Genomic DNA, 10,805 nt, shown 5'->3' on the forward strand with positions numbered 1-10,805 from the left:
TATCTTTCTTTGAACGGGGCTCATCTCAGTATTTTAAAAGAGATATACTAAAGTGGCTACATTTCTATTATGTTTGTCTCTAAAATAGAAAGGGAAAAGGTACGTGCTAATTTACTTGCATGCTTTTAACCAAATCCGGATTTCCTGTCAATCATTTGATTCATTTGGTTAATTGTTTGCAAGATGAAGAATGCCATATCTCGTGGAACCTGTTTTTAATTTAATGAAAATTACATACAAGCTGATGAAGCGCTACAACTACTCCAAACATTTCTTGAGTTGAATTTAACTAAACTTATTTAGGCTGGATTAAAGGAATTAGCTACTAGACGTTGTTACTAATGGGATTTGAACGTGATCCTATGTACTGCCTAACAGGACCCAACAAAAGGACTAAAATAAAACAGAAACAGCATTGTATAAGGTTGGAGTATACATACCCCGTACTAACAAACAACTACAAACTAAAACACAAAGGACTAAAACTCAATCGAGTATCAGTTAACATATCCTTTCATACTATTGAATTATAAACTAATCAATTATACAGACCCATTAATATACCATGAATATTACAACAAATACTTAAACTTCTTCAACCTTTTCATTTCATGCTTTCAAACTGTTTCAGTTACACCAATATGGGACTCGAAATGTGTACCTGGAATGCTGAAATGCAAAGAAGAAGAGGAGAATAACAGGGAAGATCAGCAGCAGCAGGAGTCAGAGTAACAGCAGCAATCAAAGCAACACAGTAGAATAGGTTCTAGTGCAAGAAATAGAACTATAGCTGACGGGAAAGTAGCCAAATGATAGCAGCACACAGTGTAGTAGAAACAGAACTCCAGACAATCCAATTCCGAGATAAACCAATGCAACAAACACTACCAGTAATCTCGATTGAAACTTAGAAGAAGCAATACTACCTAACAGATTGACTACATATGAACTTCAAACAAACAAAACAAAGTTTCTGATTTCCTGTCTTTTTTTATTTCTTGCTCTCTTTCTATCTCTATCTATCTCTCTCTGTATGTGTATTTAAAAATCCAGAAAAGTCCCTCAATGTGTATACCTTCCTTCTTTTACTTCTCTGTCTGTCTGTCCCCCCGTAATGGAAGTTTTGCTTCCTTTTATATCCTAAACTCAAACTACTCACAGCCTGTTAATCAATCAGAAAACTTTCCCCCCATGTGGTCTGTCCTCTTTTCAGTTTCTACTCAACTATTTAAGTATAAACCCTCCCATGATATTCCCTGACAAACCCCTTTTAATCACCTTATTAAACTAAAAGCAGACATGGGCAGCAGGAATATAACCTGACAGCAGATGCTGTCTAGTTATTCTTCATCTCAGAAGGGCCTTTATGCACATGTTGTGCACAAATGCACATGCCACCAATTCAGATTGCAGCTAACAATCCAATCTTTTCATTTTCAGATTCAAATACAACAACTATAAGTAGCCATACTTGATTCTTACTTTGATTTAAACAAAGTTCAAGCAGGCAATAGATCAAATTGTTACCATTCGAACAAACTGAAATTAATCGACGACATATGTCGACTCGACTATACTAATCATAACATGTACAATCGAAAACCGTGATCAGAACTCTAACAGTATCAACCTACAATTCAAATTGTACTGACTAAGCAAAAGTTGTACTGGTGAATCAATTAATCAGTCAATTTCAAAGTTCAATTGATTGCATAGCTCATACACATATACATATTATCAGTGAATAGAAGAAAGACTCGATCAAACACAGAGCTTCAGGCAAGGCGGACAGGACACAGTCGACCAACAATTTAGAAATAAAATCAACTAACATTTTGGGGCAATAAACAAACATTCAATTACAACAAGACTCATGAACTGATAGAAAAGAACACAAAAATACCTGAAATCTTAAAAATCAGCAAACCCTAACTCGGATTCTAATTGATCTTTCTTAGGGTTGAACGGACTTTAATCGAAGTGTTCTCAAATGAGAAACACTTCGATTAAGGTCCATTAGACCCTAATCACTTGGCTCAAACAGACACAGATCAGTCACGAGGAATCCAAGGGCTCCTAAAAGCAGATCTGGGATTTATGTTTCCCTGGTTAGTTTCGGACCAAACCAAGCATGGTTTGGTCACGAGGGAGGTCCGGGGACTGTCTGGTGTGAAACTGGGGTCAATCGGTGTAAGTCAGGTTCCGACTCGAATCTTCAAATGAAGATTCGAGAAGGTGGGAGGGGATTCGAGCTAAGTGGCTGGTGGATTTGGGTTCAGGATGGTGAGGTGCATCTATGGTGTTAAGGTGAGGGCCACCGGCGTTCATGCCGCCGGGTTTTTGGTGAAGGGAAATGGGGGCGGCTAGGGTTCCGGGGTTTGTGGTGAGGACGATGAAAGGTAGGGGGGTCTGGCTAGGGGGCGTGGGGTAAAGGAATGTGATTATATAGTAAGTGAGTGGTCGATTCCTGACCGTCGGATGGAGTGAGATGAAGGGTCAAGATTTTTTGGCTGGTAAGGAATGGTGTCGTTTCAACCTAAAGGGGGTTGGGTCGGTCCGGGTGGAATGGGTCGGGTTTGTTCGTGGGTATGGGGAATGCGATCTTGGCCGTTGATCATTCTGAGATCAACGGCCCAGATCAGACCAGATCAAAACGACGTCGTTTGGACGCTCTTGAGGTCAGCTGGTCTGGACCGGGGCAAGCACATGCTTTGGGCTCGATTTGGGCCTCGGATTTTAAATGGGAACAAAGCCCAAACCTGATTTCTGGCCAATTTTGCACTCTTTTTTCTTTAATTTTTCATTTTTAAAACAAAACATAATTAAACAAAATTAAACTCCATTAATTAAACACCTAATACAATTATTCACGCATATTAAAATGTTAAAAGTAGGTAAAATTAAACAAGGCAACAATCAGGACAAAATGCATATTTTATGATTTTCCATTTAATAACCGGATTACGGTTCAAACTACGCATGACACACATTTTTTTGTATTTTGTTATAATAAAAATAAAATGGGCAAAAATCATAAATAACTAACAACATACCACGTAAAAATCCAAAAATTGTACAGCAAGACCAATTGCTATTATTTTTGTTTCTTTTGGAGTGATTGTCGCGTAAAACAAAAATCACGTGCTCACAACTCTAATTACAGAAGGAAATCCCATGATTAACTAACCGTCCTTGATTTGATTCGTTCCGAGATTTCCGCCATGATCTTCGACCAGTCACGGATATCTCGCATTTCTGTTATTATGCTATCTTCGATCTTGCTCGAGGTCTGTCTCATTTGATCTCAATCACTACTGGCTTCGATCTTGACATGTACCTCGAATCTTGAACCCGGTACCTTGTTCTCGTGCCTTGGTCCGATATATTACGGGATCGATCTTTGATTCTTCATACTGGCCTCAATAAATCAGTAGAATCGGGTGAGCCCTTAACTGTATACAATATATATATAGGGAAAAGAAAAAAGAAAAAAAAAGGGGCCATATCATCTATACAGAAGCAAGCAACGAAGAGTAACTGTGCTACCTAATTTGCAGACCAACAGGCAACAGCCCTCGAGCGTTGCAATACATTAAAACATTTCTTGCATGTATTCCCTCGACAGTTTTCTATCAGCCGTGTGTGAGTATATGTTATATTTTCAACATTTAACCGATAAAAATAGATTTATATCGTGAAATAGTTTTCAGAACAAAAAGAGTAATGCAAAAGTCCATATTTCCCATGAAAATAGTAAACAAAGTAATATTGTCAACATGATTTAATTTTGCACCGTTAAAGACCAGAAGTTTGAAAGAGACATGAAGTTGTTGGCTTCATATGCTGGAAAGAAGAAAACCTGTTGGCCTCAACTATGACCTCATTTAACGCTCTCTCACTATAATACTCCACCCCAAATATTTTAGAATATCTTTATTAATTTTTTTTTTTTAGTTTTTCACATATTGTTCGATGTCCTCAGGGCCGATTAAATAATTATTCTATAATTAAAGAAAACATAAGTGAGCGCCTCATCTCTTAAGATTCTAGCTAGAAAAGAAGCAATGTATTGGATTGATAATTTGCTACAGCTATAAAACTTGAGGAACGAGCCCATCTTTTGGTCTTCATCACTTTCAATCATGAGAAGCAACGGAGGAAACGATTAAATAAAGAAAGTTACCCATCTCGTGAGTGTTCGACCATTTATATATCGAAGTTCTTATATTTGATAGGTTAATTAAGAGTTATCTTTAGTTAAAAAAATAGTTTAGTTATATATTATATATAACACAGATGCGAATTTCAGTAGACTTTAAGTCAGTTGTTTGTCACGACCCGGAATTCCAACTTCGGGGTCGTGATAGCGCCTAACATCCACTTGCTAGGCCAGTTGACGTGAAATAATTAATTAACCAATTTTAATATTTAAAAACACAATAATGATATTCAACGAGAAATAAAAGTCAAGTCTAACACAGCTGATACAAACCACATGATCATAATATCTACTCCCAGAAATCCGGAGTCACGAGTACACGAGCAACTACAAGTCTACAAATAAGGTTGTATACGGGTAAAACCGGGCTCATGGTACACCCTGACCTCCGACATGATAAGTCAAGCTCGAGACATGATAATAAGGGGCCGAAATCAAGGCAAAGATCTCATCGATCGAAGTCCGGGGGCATGACGCCCACCCTCGAGAATATCGGGGTCCTAGTTCGGGATCGGTCCTAGCCTCGAACGACTTCGAAGAACATTGTTGGGCAATCAAGTACGACCAACAGAAAGCCGTGATCGGCCGGATCTCACGGCGGGAATTTCGGCACGTAGCGATAGGCAACCGGCAATCAGTTAATCAAAAGAGTTTTTTACCTTTTCTAAAGTTGTACCTAGAGTGGGATTCCCCTACTATATAAAGGAAGTCAGATAATTCATAACAGATATTTTAACATGCATTCTAAGGCGATATATTATTGTTTTTCTCTATTATCAGCTCTTTGTCTTGTTCATCACTACTGGCCTTTGCAAGCCCTGATCGAGGGTAAATATTTCACTAAGGCTAAAGCCATCCTTTTAGCGAGGTTTGAATTCATTTTATCTTTACTTGTTCAATCTAATTCAATTTATTGCTTTGTGTCAAATTAATTCACGTATCCTTAAAACCACTTACAAATTTAATTTTTAACCGATTTTGAGGGTAAACAGTTTAGCATCCACCGTGGGGCTAAGTATAATAGTAGCTATTTGACACAAGCTTCTACAACACCCCCTATTTTACACTTGTTCTTTGGAGTATCTTTCGTTTCAGATTAAAGTTTGAAATGTCGAACTCCTAGTCTGCCCCTTTAAATGTGGATGTTGAATCCGGCCACCATAGCGAGAACAATAATGTAGCACCCAGTAACGAGGTGCCCCAGGTCGACCTCAATGGAGTTTCAGTCATGGACCCGGTTGGTGCTAGCTCGCATGTGGCCATCAATGCAAATTTGTCTACCGATCTTGAGAACAACATCCGCAAGGAGGTTCAATTGGTTTCACAAAATACGCACGGTGGCGAAGATGATGGGATAAACTTGCGAGTGATTTTTGAAATGCTACAGGCTCAACATACAGCAATAGCCCAGCTCAAGAACCAAAGTAGTGTCCCGAGCAGGATTGAGCCCGAGCCGTCCTGGGAAGTCATCCACAGAAATAAACCGGTCACAGAGAGGCTGAAAGAAAGAGAATTGGGAGCCAACCCCGGGATCATAAAGATGCTCTATGAGCTGACAAAACGGGTAGAATCGGGAGAAAAGAAAATCGAAGCTAATGACAAAAAGGTGGAAACCTAAAATTCCAGGGTCGACTAAATCCCAGGAGCGCCGCCGATATTAAAAGTCCTGGATTCCAAGAAGTTTGTTCAAAAACCTTTCCCTCCGAGTGCATCTCCGAAGTCAATCCCTAAGAAGTACCACATGCCCGAGATTCTAAAGTACAACAAAACGACCGACCCAAATGAGAATGTGACCAACTACACATGTGTCATCAAAGGGAATGACTTGGATGATGATGAGATCGATTCTGTCCTGCTAATAAAGTTTGGGAAAACTTTGTCAAAGGGAGCTTTGATATGGTATCACAACCTACCTCCTAATTCTATTGACTCAAATTCTATGCTTGCAGATTCCTTCGTGAAAGCATACATCGGGGCTATCAAGGTCGAGACCAGGAAGTCAGACCTTTTCAAATTAAAACAGAGGGACAATGAGATGCTCAAAGAATTCGTGTCCCAATTTCAAATGGAACGGATGGACCTGCTTCCGGTCGCGGACGATTGGGTTATTCAGGAATTCACCCAGAGACTCAATGTTCGAAGCTCATTGGCTTCACAGCAGTTGAAACAAAATCTAATAGAATATCCGGCCATTACTTGGGCCGACGTGCATAATTGGTACCAATCAAAAATCGTGGTAAAAGATGATCAATCTGGGGCCCTTTCCGGGCCTGTTTATCCTGTTAGAGCTGTCGACAGATTCAAGAGAGACATTGATCGTTGTCAACCATAAAACGGGGACCAAAGAGCTAACGGATTTGGGCAAAACCCCATGAAGTGAAAGGATGAGTGAGTGAGGTCAGAACAACCGGGGACTCATGAGAAAAAAATAGTTTCGATAGGCCCATCGGGGCTAAGGCAGTGCCAAGGCTTTCAGAGTACATCTTTAACATCAACGTCGCCGCCATCGGATGCATCAAAGACACCAAATAACCTCGACCTCTACAGTCCGATCCATCCCAAAGGGATCCTAACCTAATGCGCAAATGTCATGGCACTCAGAATGGAGGACTGCCGATAATTAAGAGAGGAAGTAGCTCGGCTATTCAACCACTACATCTCTGAGAGTTCCCGAGCGATCGAGCCAAGAATCCTTTCATGAATAGAGACTCTAATAAATAGATGGAGAAGGAGGAACCTCATCACGTCATTAACATTATCGCCGGCGGGGTCGATTTTCCCTGGGGGGCGATGCTAAAGCGCACCAAAGTATACATCACGAGGGAAAAAAGGACTATGTATTACGTGCTAGAGGGAACCTTGTCTTTCAGCGATGAGGACGTTGAAGGGATCATGCAGCCCTACGATGATGCACTGGTAATATTTGTACTCATAAATAAATCTCCAATTAAGCGTGTGTTAAGTGATCCGGGTAGCTCGTCCAACATCATTAGATCAAGGGTTGTCGGACAGCTCGATCTACAAAATCAAATTGTGTCTGCAGTCCAAGTTCTAAACGGATTCAACATGGCTTGTGAAACCACTAAAGGGGAGATAACAATACCGGTGAACGTCACCAAGACTATTCAGGAAACCAAGTTCTATGTAATCGAAGGAGATATGAGGTACAACGCTCTATTCGGGAGGCCATGGATCCACAACATAAGGGAAGCACCATTGACTCTGCACCTAGTGTTGAAATTCCAAATGTTAGGAGAGATTAAAACAATTTATGGAGAACAACCAGCCACAAAGGAAATGTTCGCGGTCGAATAGGTGATCCTAATATCCGCTCTTACAATGACAAAAGATCCAAGCTCAGTCGCCAAGGGAGGAACCAAATAGCAATCATTGACACCAGTCTTGACCGAACCGGAGAAGTAGGGGACGAGTGAGGACGATGATTATGGAGTCCCCGGGTCCTTCATAATCCTCGATCATTTTGACGCCACCATATTGACGGTCGAGGAACTGGAGCAAGTCGTACTGATCGAGCACTTGCCCGATCGTAAGGTATTCCTACGTATGGGGTTAAATCCCGAGCTTAGGAAAAATCTCATTCAATTCCCTATAGCTAACATAGATTGTTTCTCTTGGTCCCACCTTGATATGACAGGGATCCCGCCGAAAATAACCACCCACAAGCTGAGCCTGGACCCAAAGTTCCACCCGATCAAGCAGAAAAGGAGGCCCCAGTCCGAAGTCAAACATGCATTCATCAAGGATGAGGTATCTAAACCCTTTAAAATAGGGTACATCCGATAGGTCATATACCCGGATTTGTTAGAAAACGTAATGTTAGTCCCTAAAAAGGAAAACAAATTAAGAATGTGTGAATTTTTGACTTTTTGTAATTAATTTTTTGCCCCGAAAGTTTGCAAAAAAAGAAGAAGATAGGGTATTAGCAATGGCTTCACAAGTTTTGTTATTGACTTTGGCCATTAACGTAAGGTCATCTACAAAAAAGACATGAGATAGGTTTGGCCCTTTAGGATTTAGCTTGATGGGGTCCCAATTTGCACAATCGACTTGGTGATTAATATATCGGGAAAACATCTCAATACAAAGAACAAAAATATAGGGTGAAAGGGGGTCACCTTGGAGTATGACTTAAATAAAGTATGTCCCAAGGACTCTTTCCCTCTGCTAACATCGATCGCATGATCGATGCGACGACCAACCATGAGATCCTCAATTTTCCCGATGCTTATTTGGGGTACAACCAAAATTTGGATGGACTCGGGTGATCAGGATAAAACATCTTTCATAACTAAGTACGGTACCTATTGCTATAACGTAACTTCATTCGGACTAAAAAATGTTGGTGCCACTTACTAATGCCTAGTAAATCGGATGTTCGAAGAACAAATAGGAAAATCGATGGAAGTTTACATTGACGATATATTGGTCAAGTACCTACGAGCAGATGACCATTTAAAACATTTGCAGGAAACCTTCAGCATATTTTAGAAGTACAATATGAAGCTGAACCCGAAAACATGTGCGTTCGGACTTGGATCGGGTAAATTCCTCGGGTTCATGGTATCCAACCGAGGAATCAAGATCAACCCCGACAAGATCAAAGCCATAGAAGATATCACAGTCGTAGACAACGTAAAAGTCGTGCAAAGGCTAACCGGATGTATAACTGCCTTGAGGCGATTTATCTCGAGGTTCTCCGACAAGAGCCACCGATTCTTTTCACTGTTGAAGAAAAAGAATAACTCTCGTAGACACCGGAGTGACAACAAGCCTTGGATGAAATCAAGTGGTATCTCCCGATCCCACCTTTGCTTCATACTCCAAAACAGATGAACAGTTGTATCAGTACTTAGCAGTATCCGAAGTATCGGTAAGTGGAGTCCTGGTTCTGGAAGTGGATAGTGTGCAATTTCCAATCTATTATATTAGCAGGACTCTAGGCGAGGCCAAAAGTAGGTCTCCTCACCTAGAAAAATTAGCGCTCACTTTGCTAAGCTCCTCTAGAAAGCTGAAACCATACTTTGAATGCCACCCCATATGTGTTGTAACTACTTACCCATTGAGAAGCATAATGAATAAACCTGAATTATCGGGATGATTGGCCAAATGGGCCTTGGAAATAAGCCAATACGATATCGAGTATCGATCCCAGACCGCCATTAAGTCTTAAGTTTTGGCAGACTTTGCGGTCGACTTTACACTGGCCTTAATACCCGAGGTCGAAAGCGAGTTGTTGTTGAACTCGGGGACTTTTTCGGGAATATGGACCCTCTTTACGGATGGTGAGTCCAACGCAAAGGGTCTAAACTTGGCATTGTATTGAAGCCACCAATAGTTAGTATAGTAAGACAATCTATTAACACCATTAAATTGACCAACAATGAGGATGAGTATGAGGTCAAGATTGCAGGTGTCAAACTAGCCAAAATCTTGGGGGCAGAGGTGATCGAAGCTAATTGCGACTCCCTCCTTGTGGTGAACTAAGTTAATGGGATGTTCGAAGTTATGGAGGAGCGAATGCAAAGATACCTGGATAAGTTGCAGGTAACGTTACATCGGTTTAAGGAGTGGACCCTACAACATGTGTCTTAGGATCTAAATAGTGAGGCCGATGCTCTCGCTAATTTAGGATCGTGTCGATGATGATGAGTTCAACTCGAGGGCGGTCGTACAGCTCATGAGATCGGTAGTGAAAGAAGGTGACGCTGGGATAAACTCAACAAACCTAACTTGGAATTGGAGAAATAAATATATAAAGTTTTTAAAGACTGGAAAACTGCCCCCGAATCCTAAGAAATCGAGGGCTCTGCATATGAAGGCGGCCCAATTCATCTTGTCCAAAGAAGGTACCCTATTCCGGAGAACGTTCAAGGAAGGCACCTGCGGAAATTATTTGGGCGCTGAATCACTGGTCCGAAAGGTAATCAGAGTTGGTTACTACTGGATAGACATGGAAAAGGACGCAAAGGAGTTCGTGCAAAAATGTGACGAGTGTCATAAGCATGCTGCGATGATTCATCAGCCCGGGGAGCTTCTACACTCGGTCTTGTCACCGTGGCCATTCATGAATAGGGGAATGGACATCATTGGTCCCCTACCATGGGCACACGGTAAGGCTCAATATATGTTATTTACGACTGACTATTTCTTTAAATGGGTGGAAACCCAGGCATTTGAGAAAGTCAGGGAAAAGAGGTTATTGATTTCATCTAGGACCATAAAACATGCTGTTTCGGAGTGACAGCCGAGATCATGTGCGACAATGGGAAGCAACGCATCGGCAGCAAAGTGAGAAAGTTTTTCGAGCACCACCATATCAAGAGGATCCAATCAATACCCTATCACCCTAACGAAAACGGGAAAGCGGAGTCCACGAACAAAACCATACTCCAAAACCTCAAAATTATGATGACCAACGCCAAAGGAAAATGGAAGTAAATCTTGCCCGAAGTCCTATGGGCATATCGTACGACCTCAAAGTCAGCACCGAGACCACCCTGTTCTCATTGGTCAATAGCGCTGAAGTGCTGATACCGGTCAAAGTAGGGGATTTCGAGTCTTAGGT

Source organism: Nicotiana tabacum, chromosome 3 (assembly GCF_000715075.1).
Source record: "Nicotiana tabacum cultivar K326 chromosome 3, ASM71507v2, whole genome shotgun sequence".
Taxonomy (NCBI): domain Eukaryota; kingdom Viridiplantae; phylum Streptophyta; class Magnoliopsida; order Solanales; family Solanaceae; genus Nicotiana; species Nicotiana tabacum.